Consider the following 25,062-nt stretch of genomic DNA (forward strand, 5'->3'; position numbering starts at 1 on the left):
TTTGCATTCCCACCAGCAGCATATGAGGGTTTCAGTTCCTCCACATCCTCACCAACATTTGGTATGCTCAGGCATTTGAATGTTAGCCATTCTAATAGGTGTGGTTTTAATTTGAATTTCCATAATGACTAATTATGTCAGGCATCTTTACATATGGTTTTATGTTATCTGTATACCTTCTTTGCTGAAGTGTCCCTTCAAAGGATTTGCCTATTTCATTATTGGGATTCAGTTTTCTCATTATTAAGTTTTAAGAATTCTTTATATATACTTAATATAATTCCTTCATCAGAGATACAATTTGCAAATATTTTCTCCCATTATGTGGCTTGCTTTCCATTCTTCTAACAATGTTTTGCAGAGCAAATTTTTAAAGTTTTATTAAGTTTAGTTTATGAATTTCTTTTATGCATCACACTTTTACTGTCATATCTAAAAATTATTTGCCTAACCCAAGGTGTGTCAGTTTGCTAGGCCTACCATAACAAAATATCACAGACTGTGTGGCTTAAAGAACAGAAATTTATTTTCTCACAGCTCTGGAGGCTAGAGATCCAAGATCAAAGTGTCAGCAGTCTGGGTTTCTTCTGAGGCCTCTCTGCTTGACTTACAAATGGTAACTTGTCAGTGTGTCCTCACATGGTCTTTCCTCTGTGCATACACATGTCTATATCCTAATCTCCTCTTCTTACTCTTATAAGGACATTAGTCATATTAGATTAGCACCCACTTGTATGACTGCATTTTACCTTAATTACATCTTTAAAGGCCCTATCTCCAAATATAGTCACATTCTGAGATGCTGGGGATTAGGGCTTTGACATATGAATGGGGGAGATGGGTGGAAGGATAATTTATTTCATAACACAAGGTCACAAAGATTTTCTTCTATGTTTTCTGCTAAATACAAATGATTTTAATAGACGGAATTGTAAAGTTACTTGGTAAGAACAGAGACTGATTTGTTTAATGCTGTAATGCCAATGCCTAACACAGTGTTTGACATTTTAAATTGCTTACCAAAAGCTTGTTGAATGAGTGAATGAATGTGAATCACATTCACTACTCTGTACACGCTCCCTGAATCTCAGAGAATGTTTGTAGCTGTTTTGCTGAAGGACTTTTATGGTATTTATCAGATCCAAATCATTCCCTAAAAACCTATCAAGAACCATTCAAAATTGCCCCAAATGGCAATATCTACTAAAGACAAACATGAGACTACACTCAGCACTTTTATTCCCAGGTATGTATCCTACAGATTAGTACATATGTTCACCAGGAGACATGTATAAGAATGTTGACAGCAACACCTGTTCGTAAAAGACAAAACTGGGTGCATCTAAAATATTCAACAGTAAAATCAATAAATTCTGACATAGTCATAAAATGGAATACTATACAGCAATGACAATGAACATATTACTTATACATGCAACAGCATGAATGTGTCACAAAACCAAATATTGAGCAAGAGGTGTCAGACAAAAATACATATTTTATTACTTCATTTGTATAAAAGTAAAAACAAGCAAAACTTACCTATAGTGATAGAACTCATAACAGTAGTTACCTTTAGGGAAGAAGGAATTGGGAGGGGCTATGAGGGGCTTCTGTGAAGCTGGGCATTTTCTATTTATGTATATGGGTGGTATGCACAAAAGTTCACTTTGTAAAATATCATGGAACTGTGACTTATGATTTGTGCTTACTTAAAAATTACTCCACATGGACATGGTCTTGTTATTTCTATATAAACTGCAGGAAATCTTGAGAAAGTATTTTACTTTATTGAATTGAGCTTTATTGAAAAATAAAGCAAAATAGAATCTAGATTATTTTTCTATTTAAAAACATTAGCTATTACTGTTTTCCCTTCTAACTTTTCCTTACATCGCTTTCTTATCAAAATTCTTTGGCTGTGTGGAGAAAAAAGTCTGAAAAAGGAAGCAACACAAAGGGAAAGTGCTTTTTGTAGAAATCCCAAGGAAACACTAGGATCGGGGAAGGTTATATGGTCTGATCTTTTGACTGCCCAGAGTCTGGTCACAAATGACAATTGTGGTCCTTACACAAAGTTGATTTTGTCATACTAGCTGCCTTTCTTATTAGTAGTTGAGGCATTGAACTATGTGCTTTTTCACTGTTGGTCTATTTGTAATTTGCACTTGAATTTCAATAGTGGGGAGACATTCTTTGTAAAGAGGTGCTCAGTATTATGTTTCTGAAATGTTAAAGAATGATCTTTGAATTGCTACCCACCTGGAGAGGTTGCACTTGCTTATTTATTTAGTTCATAGTACTCTTAGACACAAGTGGAATCAATGACTTTTTTAAAAATATAAATTTATTTATTTATTAATTTATTTTTGGCTATGTTGGGTCTTCATTGCTGTGTGCGGGCTTCCTCTAGTTGAGGCGGGCAGGGGCTACTCTTCATTGTGGTGCATGGGGTTCTCATTGCAGTGGCTTCTCTTGTTGTGGAGCATGGGCTCTAGGCATGTGGGCTTCAGTAGTTGTGGCACATGGGCTCAGTAGTTGTGGCTCGCAGGCTCTAGAGCACAGGCTCAGTAGTTGCGGCACATGGGCTTTGTTGCTCCACGGCATGTGGGATCTTCCTGGACCAGGGCTCGAACCCCTGTCCCCTGCATTGGCAGGCAGATTCTTAACCACTGCGCCACCAGGGAAGTCCCAGAATCAATGACTTTTGAAAACCAGAGTTGTTGAACATCAAGAGATGCTCTGTGTGTGGTGTGTGCATGTGCATGTGTATGTGTTTTGGAAAATATGAACATTAAAATTAATGTCTGTTCTAAGAGTAACTTCACTTTGATACATACATCTGGATCAGTTCAGGGAATTTGTTTTTCTAAATTAAAATCTTTTCTCAACTAGCATTCTAAATTAATACAAATTTTTACAAGAAAGGAAAATATAAAATACCACTCTCAACTTCTAAGAGAATCATCTTTTTAACCCGATTTTCTAAAATAAGATATTACATTTGTATGTAATCTTCTCTATGTATAGATCAAAAATTGGTAGAATTTCTTTATAATCTTAACCAAAGAATTCAGTCAAGTTAATATTTTTCAAAAATGCTAATAAGATGCTGAATCATGTAATTGCTTTTTGGTATACACACTTTACCAAATCATATTTTAATTGATTTTATATGATCAACTCTTTTTCATGAGATAGGGGATTTCTCCCTTCTTAATACCCACGAGATTGTCTCTGGGATAATCTAATCAATGGTTTAGCAATTGGCTATTTCTGTGGATGTGGAAACAAACAAACAAACATAGGCTTGACATTCTGTCCATGTGATGCCAACAAGTGAAAATGAAGAAAAAAGTCCAATTGTCAATTTGCTATCAAAATTCCTAATGACTACATTGAGCCCACAAATTCCTTTTAGATTCTTTTCAAAATAATGTTTTATTGAAGTACTTCCATTAATGACAGCAAAGTGAAGTGGTTAGGCGAAACCTTGTGCAGTTCATAATTATAAAATCTAGAATATATATATTCCCAACAGTGTAAAATATTAGGTGTCCAGAAGCAGACAGAAGAAGGAGAAAAATTTACTCTTGAAAAACTGCAGTTCAAGGAGGCAGAATTACAAGTTTGTGGCTTTCTTTCCTGGGGTTTCTCCCTACTACCATGTCTATGACAGCCAAAAAAAAAAAAAAAAAAATCAGCATTATGATAGCAGAGAAGAGTTCAAAACTGGAAAAGCAACTGTAAATTTAAGGGGAAAGTTCTGGAAGCAAGAGAATTGCAAAATGGGTGAGACACAAAATCTGAACATAAACTCTGTGCTAATGCTGGTTTACTGCTAAACTACACATGTGCAAGAGAGATACCAGGGCATCTGGTGAGAAAACAATGAGGTTTTTCTACTCTTGAAAAACAGCTGCACTAGGTGCACTAAGAGGTTTGTGAATTTGCTGCTTCTCTTTTGTTAAAATCTGACTGTGTTCCCCAATCTGCTCAGGTGGGCAGAAAACTGAAGTGTTACTGGCTTGAGGTATCAGAGGACAGAACCCCACTATCTGTGCCCAAATCTTTGGCTGACCACCAAGATATGCAGGTGCAGGTGAAACTCCTGGAAAGCTGAGGTAAAAATAGCAGTAGCAGGAAACCTTAAGAACTGAGCAACTATATCAGGGCTACATTCCGTGGAGGAGACAGAGTTTACAGTTTCAATTCTTGCAAACTAACTTCCTATTATAGCAATAAAATCCTCAGAATAAAACATAATCCAGAATCATCATAATGTATTATCTGCAATGTCCAATTTAAAAAATTATAGATATGCGAAGAGACAGGAAAGTGTAACTCACATTCAGGAAAAAAATGCAGTCAATAGAAAATACTTCAGAATGGGTCTACACACTGACTATAATGGACAAGTCTTCAAAGGTGTTATTACAAATGTATTCAAAGAATTAAAAGAGAAATTGCATTAATGAGTGATCAGAGTTAGAATCCCAACAACAGCAAATATATACATATATATATATATATATATATATATACATAAAATGGAAATTCAAAAACTCATGATAGTACTTTCTAAAAGTCTGATTCCAGCTACTCTTAAAGCAAGATACTCCTTGCAAGATACTCTAGTTACTCTAGATACTCTAGCCAATCAATTCGTTTCTTACCTTAAATTTATTTTTAAATGTGTTGCTGTCATTTGCAATAGTTAATACAAAAATAAAATCAATTTAACCAGTTTTGACATTTGTCACAGTTGTAAATTGTCACATTTTACAGAGATGACCTAAATCATATTGACAAAATAATCTCCTCTCAAACTACCTGGCAACTATGAAGAAGATGAGGAATTTATAAGCCTGCAAGAAAAAAGCAAAGGTGGGGAACCATGATGACCTATAGAAACATGAATAGTTTTAGATTCATAAAAATAAAATTAGAAGTATACTAAAGAGTACATCAGTGGTATTTTACACTGTGTAGTAAAGAATTTGTCCTGCTCCAAAGAGAGGACTGACCTTTGTCTCTGGTTCCTGGGAGGTAATGTCTAAGCCCTTGAAACTTCCTGAGTAATAGGAGTGTCTTTGTTATTCATGGTGGGCCCCTCAACTACATCTGAGAGTTCATGCTAATGAGGTGACTTATAATGAGCCCCTCAGACCATGTGGTATCAGCCTGATCTCTGGAGACAGGAGGAGGTTGCTGGAAATTTAGTTCAACCACATGGGCAATCAATCAGTCAATCATGCCTATGCAATGAAGCCCCAATAAAATCTCCAGACCCAAAGCTCACGTACACTGGGAAGGTAATACATCCTGGAGACAACGGAGGCCTTGCATTTGGAATCCTCCATACCCTGCCCTATGTGTCTCTTCCTTTGGATCTGTGCCTCTTTTCCATAATAAACCGTAACTGTGAGTATAATAGCCTTCAGGGAGTACTGTGATTCTTTGTAGTGAATTTTCAAACTTGAGGAAGGTTTTGGGAACTCCCCTGAACTTGCAATTGGTGTCAAAAGTGAGGGCAGTCTTGGGGATGGTGTTCTCCAAATTTGTAGTGTTAAAAAACAAAATTCAACCAAGTAAATTTGAAACTCTAATTGGCTTTATGCAGCAGCTCACCTAGCAAGCAGGAGGGCAAGCAGGAGAAGTACAAAATGTAAGGTATTTATAGGCAAAAACTGGGCAGGATGAGAAGGCTATTAGCAAAAAAAGAATTGTTTCAGGCCATTTCATCTTCTTTTGGGAGGAAGGGAATGGCAGGGGTTTTATTATGCTAATCAGGAGGTTCCATACTGATTGGTTTAAAATTCCACTCCTGGGAGAGGCTGAAACTGCAATTAGGTTAAGTATTTAGGTGGGTCTTACAAGTGACTCCATTTGGGGTCTGTTTCTTTTCAACAGTAGTTAGACTAACTCCTTGCAGTTGGTGTCATAAGTCTTGGTGAGACTAGGCAGTCTGAAGGACTGTGCGCTCAATCCTCAGAGTTTGGCTAATTCTGGATATATACACTTAATAATAAATGATTCTGTACAGTTAATTTAAATCTGTCATTACTTACTTTCTGGACATGTGAAGGATTACTTCCCTCAGAGGTAAATTAACCATGAAACTAATGAAGCTTATGCTCCAAGACCCTCACTTGCAGGAGCAACTTCCAAATCCTGGAAGGGGCCATAGCAATGTGTTCGTTCACGTGGTCATTCCCTTCTTTTAAATTATCCTCAACAGAACCAAATCCTTGTTGCTGTAGAAGTTATGCCAAAGTAAATTCTTGAAGGATACACTTTCACTTAAGGAAATTTTGTGGTGGGTAAGGGATTATACTCCATATAGAACACATCCCAGATATTTTTTTTGGACAGCCCTAATTTTTTTTTTTTTCAAAATCACAACTTTATTTCAAATCTTTTGAACATTGGCTTGCTTTTATAAACCATAATCAAATGAAGTTACCAAGATTTTTTGCTTATGCTCATGATGAAGATGCTTAAGGCATATTTAACAACTTTCTCAGTTTCTTTATAATGAGTTGTACAGATAACCACATGACTTTAGTTAATATTTCCAGGTCTATTTTTAAATGCCCCTCAAAAATTAATAATTGACTGGAAAATCATGTTATACATATTTGATAAGAGAAATGAGAGGGATTTTTGTTCTCATTAAACCATCTAGGTAAGTTCTCCAAAGTTAGAATACCCAAGGTTGAAATGACATTTAATACTGAAAATGATCAGTAGTCAAAGAGAATGTGTTTAGTTTTTAACTTTCTGTTGTTTTTTTAAATTGAAACTGATTTATAAATATTGCATCTTCTTCAAATTTTTTTTTGATGTAATAGTAAGGTGAGTTTTTATACCTACATGAGGCTTCTTTTTTTTTTTATTGAAGTATAATTAATTTACAATGTTGTGTTTCAGGTGTACAGCAAAGTGATTCATTTATATACATTCTTTTTCAGATTCTGTTCCATTATAGGTTATTAAAAGACATTGAATATAGTTCCCTGTGCTATACAGTAGGTCTTTGTTGATTACCTATTTTATATATAGTAGTGTGTATCTGTTAATCCCATACTCCTAGTTTATCCCTCCCCCTCCCCTTTCCCCTTTGGTAACTATAAATTTGTTTTCTATGTTTGTGAGTCTATTTCTGTTTTGTAAATAAGTTCATTTGTATCATTTTTTTTTAGATTCCACATATAAGTGATATCATATATTTGTATTTCTCTGTCTGACTTCACTTAACATGATAATCTCTAGTTCCATCCATGTTGCTGCCAAACGGCATTATTTCATTATTTTTTATGGCTGAGTAATATTTCATTGGATATATATACCACATCTTTATCCATTCATCTGTTTATGGACATTTATGTTGCTTCCATGTCTTGGCTATTGTAACAGTACTGCTATGAACATTGGGGTGCATGTATCTTTTCAAATTAGAGTTTTCTCCAGATATATGCTCAGAAGTGGGATTGCAAGACCATATGGTAGCTCTATTTTTAGTTTTTTAAGGAACCTCCATACTGTTCTCCATAGTGGCTGCACCAATTTACATTCCCACCAAGAGTGTAGGAGGGTTCCTTTTAATCCACACCCTCTCCAGCATTTATTATTTGTAGACTTTTTGATGATGGCCATTCTGACTAGTGTGAGGTGATACATCATTGTACTTTTAATTTGCATTTCTCTAATAATTAGCGATATTGAGCATCTTTTCATGTGCCTGTTGGTCGTCTGTATGTCTCCTTTGGGGAAATGTCTATTTAGGTTTTCTGCCCATTTTTTGTTTGGGCTGTTTTTTTAATACTAAGCTGTATGAGCTGTTTGTATATTTTGGAAATTGACCCCTTGTTGGTAGCATCGTTTGCAAATATTTTTCTCCCAGTCTGTAGGTTGTCTTTTCGTCTTGTTTACAGCTTCCTTTGCTGTGCAAAAGCTTTTCAGTTTAATTAGGTCCCATTTGTTCATTTTTGTTTTTATTTCCATTACTCTGGGAGACGGATCCAAAAAATATTTTTGCGATTTATGTTAAAGAGTGTTCTGCCTATGTTTTCCTCTAGGAGTTTTATAGTGTCCAGTCTTATGTTTAGGTCTTTAATCCATTTTGAGTTTATTTTTGTAATGGTGTTAGAGAATGTTCTAATTTCATTCTTTTACATGTAGCTGTCCAGTTTTCCAAGCACCAGTTATTGAAGAGACTGTCTTTTCTCCACTGTATATTCTTGCCTCCTTTGTGATAGATTAAATGACCATTGGTGTGTGGGTTTATTTCTGGGCTTTCTATCCTGGTCCATTGATTTCTGTATCCGTTTTTGTGCCAGTAACATACTGTTTTGATTACTGTAGCTTTGTAGTATAGTCTGAAGTCAGGGAGCACGGTGCCTACAGCTCTGTTCTTCTTTCTCAAGATTATTTTGGCTATTTTGGGTCTTTTGTGTTTCCATACAAATTTAACATTTTTTTGTGGACAGCCCTAATTTCATCTCATTTTATTCTTTGAAATAAAGTGGAATTATTTTGTTTCTATGCTTTTGTAAGACTTACACATACATTCACAAATTAGAAAAAAATATTTTATTTTCCGACTATATGGCTTAATTTATAGTTGAAAAATATGGTCAGCTTAACACAGCTTTTTTTATAAGTAAGTAATATTCCACATAAATGATTTCTTTTCCCCCCAACAATTACAAACACACACACACACTCAAATTGTCAATTAGTAGACATGGTATCCACAAGAAAGCAAAATGGATTTACAAGTACCTGATATATATATATATATATATATATATATATATATATATATATATATATATATATATCCTACCATATGCCAAGAACTGTGTTATTTGTTATAACTGAAGTATATTTCTTTAAAAGCTACAGCTTAATTCTTTGGGAAGAAACACTTGTAAAATATATAACATAGTTATATTTCTTCTTAAATAAAAGTTATTGGACATAATTTAACTTTCAGGCTAATCAGGTTCATCAAATTAAATACCAGCAATTACACTACCCTGTACATGATACTGTGTTGCTTTCAGAACCAATTCTTGTATTTCAGCTTCTCTGGCTCAATAATAATGCTGTGGTTTTCGAGTCTCTCTCTTTGTCTCTCTGTTTCTCTTCCATCCCCTTCCCTTCCTTCCAGTGCCTACTTCAACAATGCCACCTCCACACATACTTCTGATTTACTACTTCTAAACTTTTATGACTTGAGAAATCAGTTTAGTTTGAATTCTATACAAAATAAGAATAAATGGCTCTAAGGTCCTGAGGGTGTGTGTGTGTGAGGTGGTGGTGGTGGTGGTGGGGGAAGTCCTCTGACTGAAGCAATGTTCAGTTTTGTGAGAATTTCATTATATGTAATAGGCTTTATAGAAAGATCTTTTAGTTTCTTCCTGATATTTATCAATATTTCAGATTGTTAGAGTTGCCAAATAATGATTCTTTCGATAAGAGATATATTCCTGGATTTTAAAATATCCTGTATAAGTAGATTATATGCTGTGCAGTCATATATGTTCCTCTTATTTACAGTACATGAGTAAGTCTATAAATTATCTCACACAAACCTTGGAGATTGGGTTAATATAATTGACCTCAAATGTTAAATCTTTATAAAAAGATATGTGACTAGCCATGTGTGGGTAAAGCAAGAAGTTGCCTGTGAGGACTAAAGAGTCTGGGAAGATCCAAAAGTCTAATCCAGGTGAATTAAGTACAACCTCCTGAAAGTGAGACTAAAACTGGAATTCAGTAAGTGAACCCTAATTTTATTATATCTTGTAGTTGAGAGTAGTAATTCTTAATCTGTTTTTGCTTCGGGATTTCTAAGGGATTTGCCACGCTCTCATGAGTAACAATAGTTTTGCTAGACATTCTATTGGAGAAAAAATATACCTTTCCCATATCGGAATACTTTTTGTGGCAAATCACCTGTAGAGGAAGAAAAATTATTTTCCCTTTACCCTTCTAGGTTCTTGGCTGAGACACCCTGTAATAAAAGACAGATTAACAGGAGAAAAACAAACAAGTTTAATACCATGTATACCTCCTATATATATTGGAGAGACCCACAAAAAACTGAGTAACTTCTGGAAATGGCCCAAATCATCACCTTAAATACCATATCCAGCTAAAGACAAAGAAGATGTTGAGGGTTGTGGGGGCCAGTTATGGAAGGCTATTAGGAAAAGCACAGTAGACAAGGGTATGGTTGTTATGCAGATTTGAGTGGTTGCCTTTTCCATTCATAAGTTCCTAGAGATTTAGTCATCTAAATAGTCTGGTACAGAGAGGGAGCCACACTTTCAAGTGGAGATTTCCCTTATAAGTATAAATTTCCCTAACAAGGGCAACTTTTACTGTTTCCAGATATTCTCTTGTGTCTGCAAGCTCTCAAAAATAATCAGCCCAAAATAATCTTTATGCTAAAAAGACATATTTTGGGGCGGCATATTCTGCTCCCCTCACACCCAACTCAAACTGGTTTAAATAATGACACCTATGTACCTGAAAATTCCAGTGTAGCTTTAGGTAAGGCTTGATCCTGCAGCTCACTCAAGTCCCAAAGGATCCTATTTCTTTTGGTGTTTCTGCTGTCTTCTTTGATGTAATTTGTCATCATAAGACTTGCTTCCCTTATAGTCCCAGGATGGCTGTCAGTAACACCCAGACATACATGCCTCCTTTTTCATTTGCAACAGAAAAAACAGTGAGCATCTTTGCCCCAACATTCCCAGAAAAACCCCTGAGATTCACTCTAATTACATTGGCTTCACTCACATTCCCACTCTTGAATCAAACTCTGCAGCTAGGGGGAAGGAAAGAGCTTATTGACTTCACATGTAGCTTTCCTTTCTAAATGTATGAAATTCAAATACCTGTATAGGCCAGGAAGGGGATATAAATGAAGACAATGGGCCTGATGGGGACTCTAGTATATAAGAGAGTCCATGTCTCATATAAAGGGCTCAGGCCCTACTCAGATCCATGCAATGGTTGCCATGATCAGAGAAATTAGTGTTGGTAGGTATTTTGATTTTTCAAGAGAAGTTGTAAATCCAGATTTTTATGTGAAGTTCCATGATTTGTTAACATTGATATCTGATTCCAAACTTTTTTATATACAGGCATAACTCATTTTATTGCACTTTATTGCACTTTACAGTTACTACATTTTTTACAAATTGAAGGTGTGTGACAACATTGCAAGGAGGAAGTCTATCAGCCCTATTTTTCCAACAGCATTTGCTCGCTTCACGTCTATGTATCACATTTCGGTAATTCTCACAATATTTAGAACTTTTTCATCATTATTATATTTGTTATGATGATTTGTGTCAGTGATCTTTGATGTAACTATTATAATTAGGCATTTTTAGCAGTCAGGTATTTTTAAATTAAGGTATATATATTGCTTTTGCTATTGCACACTTAATAAACATTACCCTTATATGCACTGGGAAACCAAAAAGATCATGTGACTCACTTTATTGGGATATTTGCTTTATTGCAGTGAACCCAACCCCCAGTATCTCCGAAGTATGCCTGTACTATACTATAGGCTTATGAAAAGCATATGTGACTGAATCAAGATTATCAGGATGAAACTTATGCCCTCAAAAACAAAATGCAATGATCTGCTGATGCAAGGATTCTTGTCCATTGGAGGACTGTCTTTGTAATTGTCCATTAATCAATTGGCATTTTGGTTTTCTATTTTAGTCTCTGTGAACTTGCTCATTGGGAATCCTTCCCTGAGAGATAGGTCCTATCTTAGTGTACCAACTAAATCAAATTTCTAAGCCTACAAGAGTGAGAATTAATACCCGAGAAATAATGAAATCAATAAAGTCATTGCTCTCTTTCTGGGATCATGAAAGCGGCCAAGTAGCTCTCCCAGAATCGCCAACAGGTACTTGCACATTTCTACGTTTGTAATGCCTTTCCTTAAAAACAAACAAACGAACAGAAAGCCACCCAAAAAACCTGTACTATGAAAGATTCCCAACAAGTCTCCTTTTAACAATGTATTGTTTTTTATGTAGTATGTATATGGGAGGAAATACAATTTTCCCTCTACTCTTCTATGTTCCTGGTTGAAACCTCCCCACCCCCACCCCCAGCAACAAAAAGACAGATGAACAGAAGAAAAGTAAATTAAATTACATAGCACATAAGTATGTATGGGATCCCCACAAAGATATAACTCAAAAAGCTGCCAGGCAATAGAGTCTTATATATCATCCTGAGCTAAGGAAAGGGATAGGGGTCTGGGGCTTCAAAGCAGGGAAGGCAATTCACAGGAAGGTGAGAAAAGAAAATGTTTGGTAAACAAAGCTTGCCCCGCCAGGCAGATCTCTCAGGTGAAAAAGTGAGCTTCCTGCTACAGGCCCCCTTTCTAATGTAAATGTCCCTTACAAAAGAATCATTTCCACTGTTTACAGAGCTTCTCCTGTGTCTTCAGCTTTTCAAAATAGCTCAGAATAATCCTTATGCCAAAGGGGCACATTTTGGATGGCATGTTCTGTCCCCCTTCGTGTGATTTGATTCACAAAAATTTATTTAACCTCAACTTCTGAAAAAGATACCAATTACATAAAGCAAAGTATTCCTCTATGTTTAATTCATTTTTCCTAAGTAAAACCTGGAAATGTGTTATGTGGAAATATTTTGGTTGCGAGTGTCAGAAGCCCAGTATGAACCTAAATAAGCAAAAAAGGAGAATGTAATGGCTTATGTACTTGTGAAGTCGAAGGGGGTTTTCAGTGAGCTCCAGGCACAGCTACATCTAGGAGTTCCAACTCTCTCTCTCTCCATCCATCAATTCTGCTTGTCTTCATTCTCGTACAGCTCCCCTCCACAGAGGCACAGGCATGGCAGGATGACCCCAGACTTGCATGCAGTGATTTCAGCCAAAGCACCTTGGCTAGTCTGACCTGAATCGTGTGATCATCCCTGGACCAATCACTGGGGCAAGAGACATGGGTTATTCTGATTGACCAAATCTGGGTTATGAGAACACTTCTGGGTCATAAGACCACCCCAGTGGCCAGGGCAGGAGTAAAACCACATGAACTGTGTTTCCCCAGAGGAAAGGAGAGCTCTACGCCCAAGTGAAGGAGGAAAAAGTGCTGAACAGACAAAGCAACACAGCCTTTATCTACTTCTGATAGAAGCACTATTCAGCTGATGAATAGGACATTCAAATATTTTCTATATTAAACCCAAATTAAAATACAATGAAAGAGAATCTTCTATGGTAATGTGAAATTCCTTGGAAAGTACAGTGCTACTTTATTATATGAAATACATAGATGGAAGAGACCCAGCAATGATTCAGGCTATCCATCAAGTGATGTATTTTAAAGCCCTTCCTCTGCATTTCTGCTTCTCAGTTTAGTCTAGCATGAGTCTCAAATTATGCCACTTATGCCACATTTCTTAACTTAATCATTCAGTCAGGAAATTGTTGGTTGATTGAACAGCATTCTAAGCTCATGTGAGTCCACAGTAAAGTGAGCTATTGAGAAACTATAAAAGGACTGGGAGGGGAAATACAGGTGGTATATGTGAAGGCGTATGTAAAGCTGAAAAATACTTTTTTTTAACATCTTTATTGGAGTATAATTGCTTTACAATGGTGTGTTAGTTTCTGCTTTATAACAAAGTGAATCAGCTATACATATACATATATTCCCATATCTCCTCCCTCTTGCGTCTCCCTCCCACCCTCCCTATCCCACCCCTCTAAGTGGTCACAAAGCACGGAGCTGATCTCCCTGTGCTATGTGGCTTCTTCCCACTAGCTATCTATTTTACATTTGCTAGTGTATCTAAAGTTACAAACTGCTATGTGGCTATGTCAGACCTTCAGTAAGTGGGCTCTGAAAGTCACTCAGTAGGTTAATGTCTCTGAACTGTCAGGGGACAGAAGAGGGTAGTACAGGGCATAGCTTCAAAATCCAGGTTTTTTCAGGTGTCACTGATCAGTTTGAAATATGGGGACAGCAGTTTAACATCACTAATGTGGTGAAGGGGAGCAGAATATGCCACCCCAAAATATATCTTTTTGGCATGAGGATTATTTTGGGCTAATTATTTTTGAGAGGCTGCAGACACAGGATAATCTCTGAAAACAGAGTAGAAGTTGCCCTTGCCTGAGGCAAATTTATATTTATAAGGGAGATCTCCATTTGTAAGGGTGTCTCCCTCTCTCTACCAGGAAGAGAAGGATGACTGTAAATTTCTAGAAACTCATATTGGAACAGGAGGGAAGGGTGCAAGGTACAACCTTTAAAAGGAAGACATAGCCATAGTACATGATGAAAACTAGTGAGAACCAACTAGGTCCAAGATGGTGGAAGATTCGACTTCCAGTAGACCTTGAGCCTCATTATATGCTCATTGTAATACATTAGCATAAGCTAAGTGACACACCCACCAGCGCCATGACAGTTTTGCGGCCAACCATGAAAGGTCAAAAAGTGGGTGGTGGCCCAATTCCTGGAAATTCCCACACCTTCCCCAAAATAGTTGGAATAATCTTCCCACTCATTTGCCTATGAAATTATCCAGCCCATAAAAACTAACCATGCCATATTTCGAGGCCTCTTGCCTCTTGCCTTCCAAGATGGCCCACACTCTGTCTGTGGAGTGTGTTTGCCTCTATAAATCCACTTCTTACCTATCACTTTGTTTCCGAATTCTTTCGCGATGAAGAAAGAACCTTAAATTCACCAGCAACAATATCAATGGACAAGGCAATGACTTAAATCTGTATAACAACCTTACCCTTGTTTACTGTGCTTCTCCTGGTCACCTCCCATAACTGGCATCTCCCTCCCCCAACTTCTTTTGTTTTTAGATGGAAATAGTATTTAAGGTGATGGCTTGGCCCAGCTCATCTCAGGGGGTTAGTTTTCTTGAGTATGTCCCATGTATACAGGAGGTATACATGTTATTAGACTTCCGTTTGTTTTTCTCTTGTAATCTGTCTTTGATTACCAGGGAGTCTCAATCAAGAACCAAAAAGGTAAATGGAAAATTATTTTTCCTCCCCTACAGAATCACTAATGTGGTAAACTGAGGTCTATTTATGGTGTTCCTCTTCCCCCAAAGAGCTCAACACTCAGATGCTCAGTGTCTAAAATTCTAACTTTAGAATTTTTGCATTTGATTTAAGCATCTTCCTTTCTCCACAGTGCTCTTTTTTTAAAAAATATTTATTTATTTATTTATTTGGTTGTGCTGGGTCTTAGTTGCGGCTTGTCGCCTCCTTAGTTGCAGCTCACGGGCTCCTTAGTTGTGGCTCACTGGCTCCTTAGTTGTGGCATGTGAACTCTTAGTTGTGGCATGCATGTGGGATCTAGTTCCCTGACTAAGGATTGAACCCCAGCCCCCTGCATTGGGAGTGCGGAGTCTTAACCACAGCGCCACCAGGGAAGTCCCGCCACAGTGCTCTTTTAAAGTAATTACCATTCCTGTTCCCAGAGGTAACATATTATATGGTCAGACCACTCAAGATGGCTGTTCTCTTGCTCTCTGTACATCCCCTGCTCGACCAGCGCCTGCTTCACCTACACCCTACTCACATGACCGACCTTCCTACAGACGTGCCCCCAGACCCAGCTAGTGATTGTCCTAATCCTAGGTCAGAACATTTCCACCTGGTTTCCCAGCAACCTCCGCCCCAGGAGTGAAGACTGCAAGACTGCTGCTGTGTCCTGCCTGCCTTCCACTGCGCACAGTGTTGCTTCAGCCATGTAAGATCCCCCATCCATTAAACCACTGATGTCTCTATTGCTGACGCTGGGCTCTTTCTTTGATCTTGACGTCGGGCAAGTACAGAGCTTGCAGGCCTGTGGGGTGGAGCCCAATACATATTAAAACATTCCATATATGAGTGGTATTTATTTGATCCCTTTCTCCTCTTACAAGAGGGACATTTACTTATATATTCCGAGATGTCTGGGAATCTGGAACTGGGGGTGGCACAAAAAAGCTGCTGAAGACAAATTTTACAACTGGTCGGTTTTGCCAGAGTCTGGCCCTACTGCCAATCAATTTCTCAGCTCCTCAAAGTGGAGGTCTCCCAAGCTCTAGTGCAGACTCCCCTATAATGCTTTTAAGGTGTTAGGGCCACTAGACCTGTAGGCTTTGCCCTAGTAGAGTGAGGGTCTAGGCTGTAATTTTGGAAAGGATGTGGAGGTCATGACAGCCACAGTGGCCTGGAAGTTAGGTGGGGGAGCCAGTTATGAGAGGTGACCAGGAAAAGCACAGTAAACAAGGGTAAGTCTTGTTATGCAGATTTCAGTCAGTGCCTTCTCCATTGACAGAATTCTCTTGTGATTTAGAGCCAACTTTCCCTTCCTGGTAGAGAGAGGGAGACACCCTTACAAATGGAGGTTTCCCTCATAAATGTAATTTGCCCTCAGGAAAGTTCTACTCTATTTTCAGAGAATCTTCTAATGTTCTAATTATCCCTTCTTGTTCTTACTTAACAAATTCCTCCTCCTCTTTTTAGTATATGATTCAAACATTTGTAAACTGTTATCACACCCCTGCTTAGTGATCACTTAGCAAAGCCACATTTTAAATTCCTTTCATCTTTTCTTGTAAATCAATCCCTTTCTTCATTGAATCTTTTTGTTCTCTCATTGCCGGATGCCTTTCTTCTTCTTTTTTTTTTTTCCCCTTTCTACCTCATTCTGGTATTAAAATACTCCAGTTAAATGCAGTGCTTATCTTGCAGGCTGTAGTCTCACAGTTCAGGTCTGGGGCAGATTACCTCCTTTAGCTAAATTCTCCGTTCACTTTTCCTTTCAGCTTTTCTGTATCTACAGAGCTGTTATAGGGATGGTTCCACCTTCTTCAATAATTGCTATAATATAGCCCTGGTTTTCAGACTTTATTGTGCATCAGAATCACCTGCGGGTGTTTCTTAATAATGTAATATGTCGGGTCCCAGTCTCCAGATTAAGTAGTGATTCATTAGTTACCACCCCCCTTTTTAAATAAGCACCCATAGGTGATTCGGATGCAGGTAATTCAGGGGCTACACCCTGAGAACACTATTGTACAGGCATTTGGGGAGCCAGAAACCATTCTTCATTGATCATCTAGGCCAGTGTTTCATGAAATCACAAAATGATTTCAGGTGGTGCACAGAGTATATAGACATTAAATAATACTGAGTCATAGAGTGGGGAAGTTTTCCCTTTTAAATTCTTTTTCAGTTCTCACTTTGGTGAAAGTTAGTCTTAAACATTTCTGATGTGTTCTAAACAAACTTTTTAACAAAGAAAAAGCAGGTCTCAAAGCCACAGACTCAGGAGCCTCTGCCAGGCAACAATATTTATCTAGATTTTAAGAACACTGTTTTGTTTTCATTATATTTATTTTTACTCTCACCTTCTATTTATGATAAATGATACTGGTTTCCATTTTATGTAATGATATAAACTCAGCTTTTCAAATCGATAAGTAAAAACAATTGTTAAAAATCTAAGTACAATTGAGTAAATTTTAAAGATCTTATTGGCTTTATTCAATAGTTCATGAATTGGACAGCATCCCTTCTAGCAGATAGAAAGGAGCTCTGAGGAGCTGTACAAAATGACAGAATTTTATAGGTAGAAGGGAGTGGGAATTAGAAAGTTAATTGGGCAAAAAGTGGATTGTTTATGGCAAGGTCACTTTCCTTCAGGGAATGGCAGGTGCCTATCAGGCAGATGACCTCACTAGCGCTAACGAGGTGATTCCTGATTGACTGGTTTTCGATTCCATTTCTGGGAGAGGCCAAAACCATAATTAAGTCTTGGTGACATGGGGCTTGGCATAAGTGACTCCATTTTGGGCCTGTTGTCTTTTTTTTAACACAATTTAAGTTAGTTCAAAGAAAAAGTTGTTAAGAAAATAATAGTAAATGTGGTATGTGTATAAAGCATAAATTATGAAGGAATTTTTTTGGTGGTATACTGAAGTAATGAAATTTGTAAAGGTGATTCACAGAAGTCTCAAGTGTGAGAACTACCTCCTAAGCTGTGTCTATGTAACATCATTAGTTTGGCCATTTGTTTTTTTTTAACTGAGTCATCTATTGTAGTCATCAATATTTTCAAATGAAGTGCCACCCCAAAATATGCCTCTTTGGCCTAAGAATCATCTTGAGAAACTACAGACATAGGAGAAGCTCTGAAAACAAAGTTGCCCTTTTGTAAGGGAAATCTACATTTATAAATGAAATTTACATTAGAAAGGGGGCTGGTAGCAGGAAGAGAGCTTTTATCAGAGATCATTTTTTCGCCTGAGAAATTTATCTACCTGGCAGTGCAACTTTTGTTTACCATACATTTTTCTCTTCTCATTGTCCCATGACTTGCCTCCCCTGCTTTAAAGTCCCAGACCCCTATTCCTTTCCTTGCCTTGGGATGGTATATAAGCCTCTATTGTCTGGCTTCCTTTTGAGCCTCATATCTTTGTGGGGCTCCGGTACTACATAGTATGTACATAATTAAAATTGTTTTTCTCCTGTTAATCTGTCTTTTATTACAGGGGGTCTCAGCCAAGAACCTAGAAGGGTAGAGGGAAAAATATTTATACTCCCCTACACAAGTAAGAAATCGAATGCCAAATTGTTTGCTCTTGATAATATTTATAATTTGCCAAAAATCAGACATGTTGTTTGACCTGTACCATTAATTTTTAATAAACCCAATCTTTTCATGGCGTGTGAGTCCACGGTTCTGATATTTGAGTTTCCACTTTTTCTGCATGAGGATTTGTTCCTTTCTTTCCTTTGGCTATAGTTGAGTTACTTTTATTTGCATATAACAGAGTGCTAGATATTATAGTATGAAGAAAAAAAATTAAGACTCATCCTCTAGAAGCTTAAAAGCCAGTTGGAGAGTCAAAAGACAAGCACATAACAAAAGCTAGCATTTATTGAGCACTGACTATACCAAGCTTAAAAGCTTTTCATTCATTGTCTCATTTCATCCTTACTACAACCTTCTGAGGTAGGTACTAATGACTTATATCTGTGGAGCACTTACTAGGTACTTTACATGTGTTCTATAATACATATAATTTTCAAAATGATCCTGTGAGGTCCTGACAATCAATCGGGCCCATTTTATTGAAGGGGAAACTGAGCCACAGAGAAGTTATGCAATTTGCTCAAGGTCACACTGCCAGTAAGTGGTGGAGTAGAGGGCTGGGAACCAGGCAGTTTGACTCCAAAGCCTGTACTCTTGCTGCCTTACTATTATCCCAGTTTTACACATGAGGATACTGAGGCTTAGAAAGAAAAAAGTAACCTGCCCAAGACTATGTGGCTAAGAAGTGATGGAACTGGATTTAGTTTGACTCTAGAGCCCACACTCTTAGCCCTTAAGCTACACTGTCTCATAAAACAACGGGCTACCTATTTAAAAGAACCATGTAAATGTCACATGGCAGGGTGTGGTGATGACAAGTTTAGCGGAAGAATTTGCAGATTTTTTCTTCCTTTTCAGGAAGAAAGTTTTGTTATTTGCATTGTTCCCAATTTCCTTGTTGGAATTGCTTTTATACTTTGTTTTTTTCAGTAATAAAGGGCAACTAGTTCAACACCCAGACCCTCCAGTGCTCTGGGCTACTTGTCTTGCTGCCCTGATGATATGAATATGCTCGATTTTTTTGTGTTCCATTTGCTGTTTTATTGATGCAGTTATTGATAAAAGAAAACTCCTTGCCAAGATGCATTCTTTGACCTTAAATTGGCTTGATGGGTAGACATTACCTTTGGACAATTAACCCTCTTGGTAGCAAAAGCCTTTCCAGACCAGCCGTGTTCACAGTATGTTGCTGCTAACATCTCCACTTTTCTCTAGCTTTTAAGGGTAGCAGCTTTTTGGTTTTATTTTTGCCTGAGAGTTTCCACGTTCAGTTGATATTGTCACTTTCGTCAGTTCATCAATTATGCCACTCTTCTCCAAACAAACAGATAAATATACAAACCCATCTCAAACACCTCCTAGAAAGAAGTTAGGCTCTGAGAGAGGAAGGGCACTTTGACCTGCAGAAATGCTGGGTGTGGTGGTTGTGGTGGTGCGTGTGGATATATATGTGACAGAGGAAAGTGAAAATAAGAAGCGAAAAAAACTCTTTCCCTCAAGAGCAGGCAGTGGCGCAGCTTGTGCAGTCATGGCCAAGATTAAAGCTTGAGATCTTCCTGGCAAAAAGATGGAGCTGCTGAAACAGCTGGATGACTTGAAGGTGGAGCTGTCTTAGCTGGAAATCACCAAAGTGACAAGCAGTGTGGCATCCAAGCTCTCCAAGATCCTAGATGTTTGTAAATCCGTTGCCCGAGTTCTCACTGTTGTTAATCAGACTCAGAAAGAGAACCTCAGGAAATTCTACAAGGGCAAGAAGTACAAGCCTCTGGATCTGCAGCCCAAGGAAACACATGCTGCAGATTCAACAAGCATGAGGAGAAGTTGAATACCAAGAAGCAACAGCAGAAGAAACAGCTGTACCCACTGCCAAAGTTCGTGGTCAAGGCCTGAGCATCACAGAGTCAATAAAACACAAACAAACTAGAAAAAAAAAAAAAAGTGAAAACGAAATGGCATAGGAAACAAGGACAGAAAAACTGTTGCAGTTGTTTTGGTTGTTACAGTTCTTTTCTTTCTATATGCTATCCAATCTAGAGATTCCCTTGAAGAGAGGCTTCATGTTTCTCCATCAGTGCTATGGGAAGGAAAGGATTCAATAAATTGAACATCAAAGCAAGACAGTGCTTGTTTTCCATCCCTGAAGAGAAGGATTTAGATTCCTACTCTACTTGGAAAGAAAGTGTGTATTTCCCATTTATGTAATAGCTTATGTAAACCTTAATGGAACTTAAAGTACCAGTTGAATACTGGTGACAGTGTTCCTTTAAAAATGTTCTTGTGGAGTCACAAAGGACAGGATAATTAAAACTCCTTGCAGAGTTTTGTTCTTTGACCTCTCATTAGTTTCAGCATTATAAATTGCCATTTGTTAGCAGCCTAATTTGATTATTAGCCCCTCTGAGCTCACAGCACACATTCTTTAGGGTAGACTCTGCGTGACTCAGAATGCATGCTGTTGCTGCATGCATACCCGAGATGAAAAATGGCGGAGCAAATTGCCTTGCTCCTGTGTGTTCATGAGTTAGTCATACTAAAGTGGTTAAGCAAAGGGGAAGCAGTCCCTTCCAACATCCACGGCTGTGAGTTTGATAAAAGAAACTCAAGGGGCAGTATGACTAGTTCATTCTGGAAGCAGCTTTGAGGTATCATGGAGGGAGGAGGAGAAAGAGGGAATTTTGGTCCCTACAGTTTTATCATTATAAAAAGATTGGTACGTCATATCACCTTTTGCCACCCTGCATAGAGAAATAAAAACTGACTTACTTCCTCAAGGTATTTCAACAAATGACTGCAGAAACTTAGAGCTGGGGACTACTAGCACACTCATTCTTTGTCTCTCTGGGTCTGTACTCTCATCTCAGCATTTTAACTAATTCCTCAATATTGCTACTAGGAGGCTTAGCAAGTATAATCAGGCTTCTCGCCAAAGCCAATGTCCGTAAAATAACCTAACTTCTATTTCTTTTTAAGCGAGCAAATCAGAGAGTTGTGAGAAAACAGAAAAATACAATAATAAGAATATAGAAATGAAACACCCTTCCTCCCCATCCTTGCCAAATATAAGTAACTGAAAAAATTAGTCCCACTGGCTCCATTACACACCAGAAGATCATTTGAGGCAAACATAAAATCTTCAACGGTCTTGAGTTTGAGATCATGAAAGAAGATTAACTGAAGTCAGAATTAAAGTTTGAAAAATGTAGGAGAACACATACGTAACAACAACAACAACAAAATACAGTAGATTCTCTCTTAGTGAACTTCTGCTTAATCATCTTGCTGGATTAATTGACAGTGAGACCCAGGACCAATAAGCATGGTACACTAAGTGCTTATAGTTAGTAGTGCGGTTAGAAGTAGTGTGACTAGAAGAGTCTAGTTTGCCCAGATACTTCTGCTTCAACAGTTTGAGTTGTGTGCTTACTGAAAATTAGTTGAGTTTGTTCCAAATCTATTTATGCCAGTTGTACATAATAATGCAATTATGTGATTTAATTAAATATTATGTAAACTGATGAAATATGAATGCAAAGTGAGTTGTTGCTTCAATGAAATCTAGGCTGAATGCCTTTGTAGGTCTCAGTAAATGCAGGGTGCTAAAAAAATCTGTCAAATTAGGCGCGGGTAAGAAAAAAGTAAAAGATGGGGGAAATTATAATAATTAAGAAGATTCTACATTCATATTGCTTCACATATTTTGTTTTTTACTTTATTTTATGGATAATTTCAAACATATCTAAAATTAGAGAGTCTGGTATAATTAAACAGGATATTCTCATCACCCAGCTTCAACAATTATCCATACATGTCCAATCTTGTTTTAGCTATACCCACCCACTCCTTTGCTACAATTATTTTGAAGCAAATCACGGATATCAGATCACTTCCTCTCATAGGTCTTTTTTAGTTCTCATTTCACTTTAAAGGAATCCAAACTGGAAATTATGGATGTGGTTTGCGTAAGCAAGATAGTGCAAAAGTACAAAAGTCAAACCATACTTAAGAAAAAGGCTGGAGGGTAGAATAAAATTGTGGAATCCATGTACTGGGCCCTAGAAGGGAGAAGCTATCCACTTATCATCCTGTTATCAAAAAAAAAAAAAAAAAAATTTTGGAAGGTATGGCCAAGATGGTGGAGTAGGAAGACCCTGAGCACTACTCCTCCCAAGGGCACACCAAAATTACAACTATTTACAGAGCAACTATTTATGAGAAGACTAGCAGAAAAGATAAAATGAAAGATAAGAAGAAGGAACCACAGCTAGATGGGTAGGAGGGGCAGAGATGGGGAATAGTCAAGACTCACATCCCAGAAGGAGGCAATCCACAAATGGGAGGATAATCACAATTGCAGAGGTTCTCCCCGAGGAGTGAGGGATCTGAGCCACACATCAAGCTTCCAAGCCCAGGGGGCGTGCACTGGGAAGATGAGCCTGCAGAACATGTAGCTTTGAAGACCAGTGAGGCTTATGTATGCGAGAGGTGGAGGGCTATAGGAAACAGAGACTCTGCTCTTAAAGTGCACACACAAAATCTCACACATTCCAAGACCCAGCACAGAGGCAATAACTTGAAAGGAGCCTGGTCAGACCCACTTGCTGATCTTAGAGAGCTTCCTGGAGAGGCAGGAGGAAATTAGGACTCTCCTTGAGGACATAGATGCTGGTGGAAGCCATTTTTTGGAAGCTCGTTCTATTACAAGGACACTAGTGCTGGCAAACACCATTTTGGAGTATCTTTTTAGCCTATTAGTGTCCAAGGCCTACTCATCCACCAGCAGGCTGGCACCAGCCCTGGGACCCTCTGGGCCGAGCAGCCAGCCTGGGACCTCCTGGGATGAGAAGCCACCCTGGGACCTGGCTCTGCCCACCAGCAGGCCAGCACCAGCCCCAGGACACCCCAACCCCTGTAGCCAGCCATGCTGGGACCCAGCCCCCCACCAGCAGGTTGGTAGCCATCACATAAAGAAGGGCCTAGGGCTTCCCTGGTGGCGCAGTGGTTGAGAATCTGCCTGCTAATGCGGGGGACACGGGTTCGAGCCCTGGTCTGGGAGGATCCCACATGCCGCTGAGCGACTAGGCCCGTGAGCCACAGTTGCTGAGCCTGCGCGTCTGGAGCCTGTGCTCCGCAACAGGAGAGGCCGCGATAGTGAGAGGCCCGCGCATCGCGATGAAGAGTGGCCCCCGCTTGCCACAACTGGAGAGAGCCCTCGCACAGAAACGGAGACCCAACACAGCCATAAATAAATAAATAATAATAATAAAAAAAAGAAGGGCCTAGCAGCCAGCTGGGCCAGGGGCCAGCCATGCCTACCAGTGCATCCATAGTAGTCAGCCCTGCTGCAACAGAAGGGCCCATGCAGCCCACAAAAGGGAACCACTAGAGCATATAACTCAGGTGACCAGGGGGTGATATGCTGTTGGGCCCCATAGAATGTCTCCTACATAAGGCTGTTTCTCCAAAATCAGGAAATGTAACTGACCTACCTAATATTTTAAATTAAACACAGAGAATTAGGCAAAATGAGAAGACAGAGGAATATGTTCCAAAAGAAGGAATAAGACAAAACCCCAGAAGAAGAACTAAGCAAAATGGAGAATAACAATCTACCTGATAAAGAGTTCAAGGTAATGATCATAAAGATGCTCAATGAATTTGGGAGAAGAATGAATGAACACAGTGAGAAGTTTAACAAAGAGTTTGGAAATATAAAGAAGAACCAAGTAAAGCTGAACAATACAATAACTGAAGTAAAAAAGTATACTAGAAGAGATCAACAGTAGGTTAGATCAGCGGTCCCCAACATTTTTGGCACCAGGGACCAGTTTTGTGGAACACAATTTTTCCATGGACATAGGGGTGATGGTTCAGGCGGTAATGCGAGCAATGGGGAGCGATGGGGAGTGGCAGATGAAGCTTCACTCGCTCACCCGCCGCTCAGCTCCTGCTGTGTGGCTGGGTTCCTAACAGGCCGTGGACCAGTACTGGTCTGTGGCCCGGGGGTTGGGGACCCCTGGGTTAGATGATACAGAGGAACAGATCAGCAAACTGAAAGACACAGTAGTGGAAATCACCCAAGCTGAACAGAAAAAAGGATTTTAAAAAGTGAAGACCGTGTAAGAGACCTCTGGGACAACATCAAGTGTACTAACATTCGCATTATAGTGATATCAGAAGGCAAGAGAGAGAGGTAAGGGCAGAGAACTTATTTGAAGAAATAACAGCTAAAAAATTCCCTAATCTGGGAAAGGAAAGAGACATCCAGTTCAAGGAAACACAGAGTCCCAAACTAGACGAACCCAAAGAGGTTCACATCAAGACACATAATTAAAATGGCAAAAATTAAAGAGAGAATCTTAAAAGCAGAAAG

General features: G+C 38.5%; 1 pseudogene; it reads left to right on the forward strand.

Annotated features, from left to right (window-relative positions):
• The first annotated feature begins 20,220 nt into the window (after positions 1 to 20,220).
• Positions 20,221 to 20,582, forward strand: LOC133082383 (large ribosomal subunit protein uL29-like; annotated as a pseudogene).
• Positions 20,583 to 25,062: the final 4,480 nt, after the last annotated feature.

Source organism: Eubalaena glacialis, chromosome X (genome assembly GCF_028564815.1).
Source record: "Eubalaena glacialis isolate mEubGla1 chromosome X, mEubGla1.1.hap2.+ XY, whole genome shotgun sequence".
NCBI lineage: Eukaryota > Metazoa > Chordata > Mammalia > Artiodactyla > Balaenidae > Eubalaena > Eubalaena glacialis.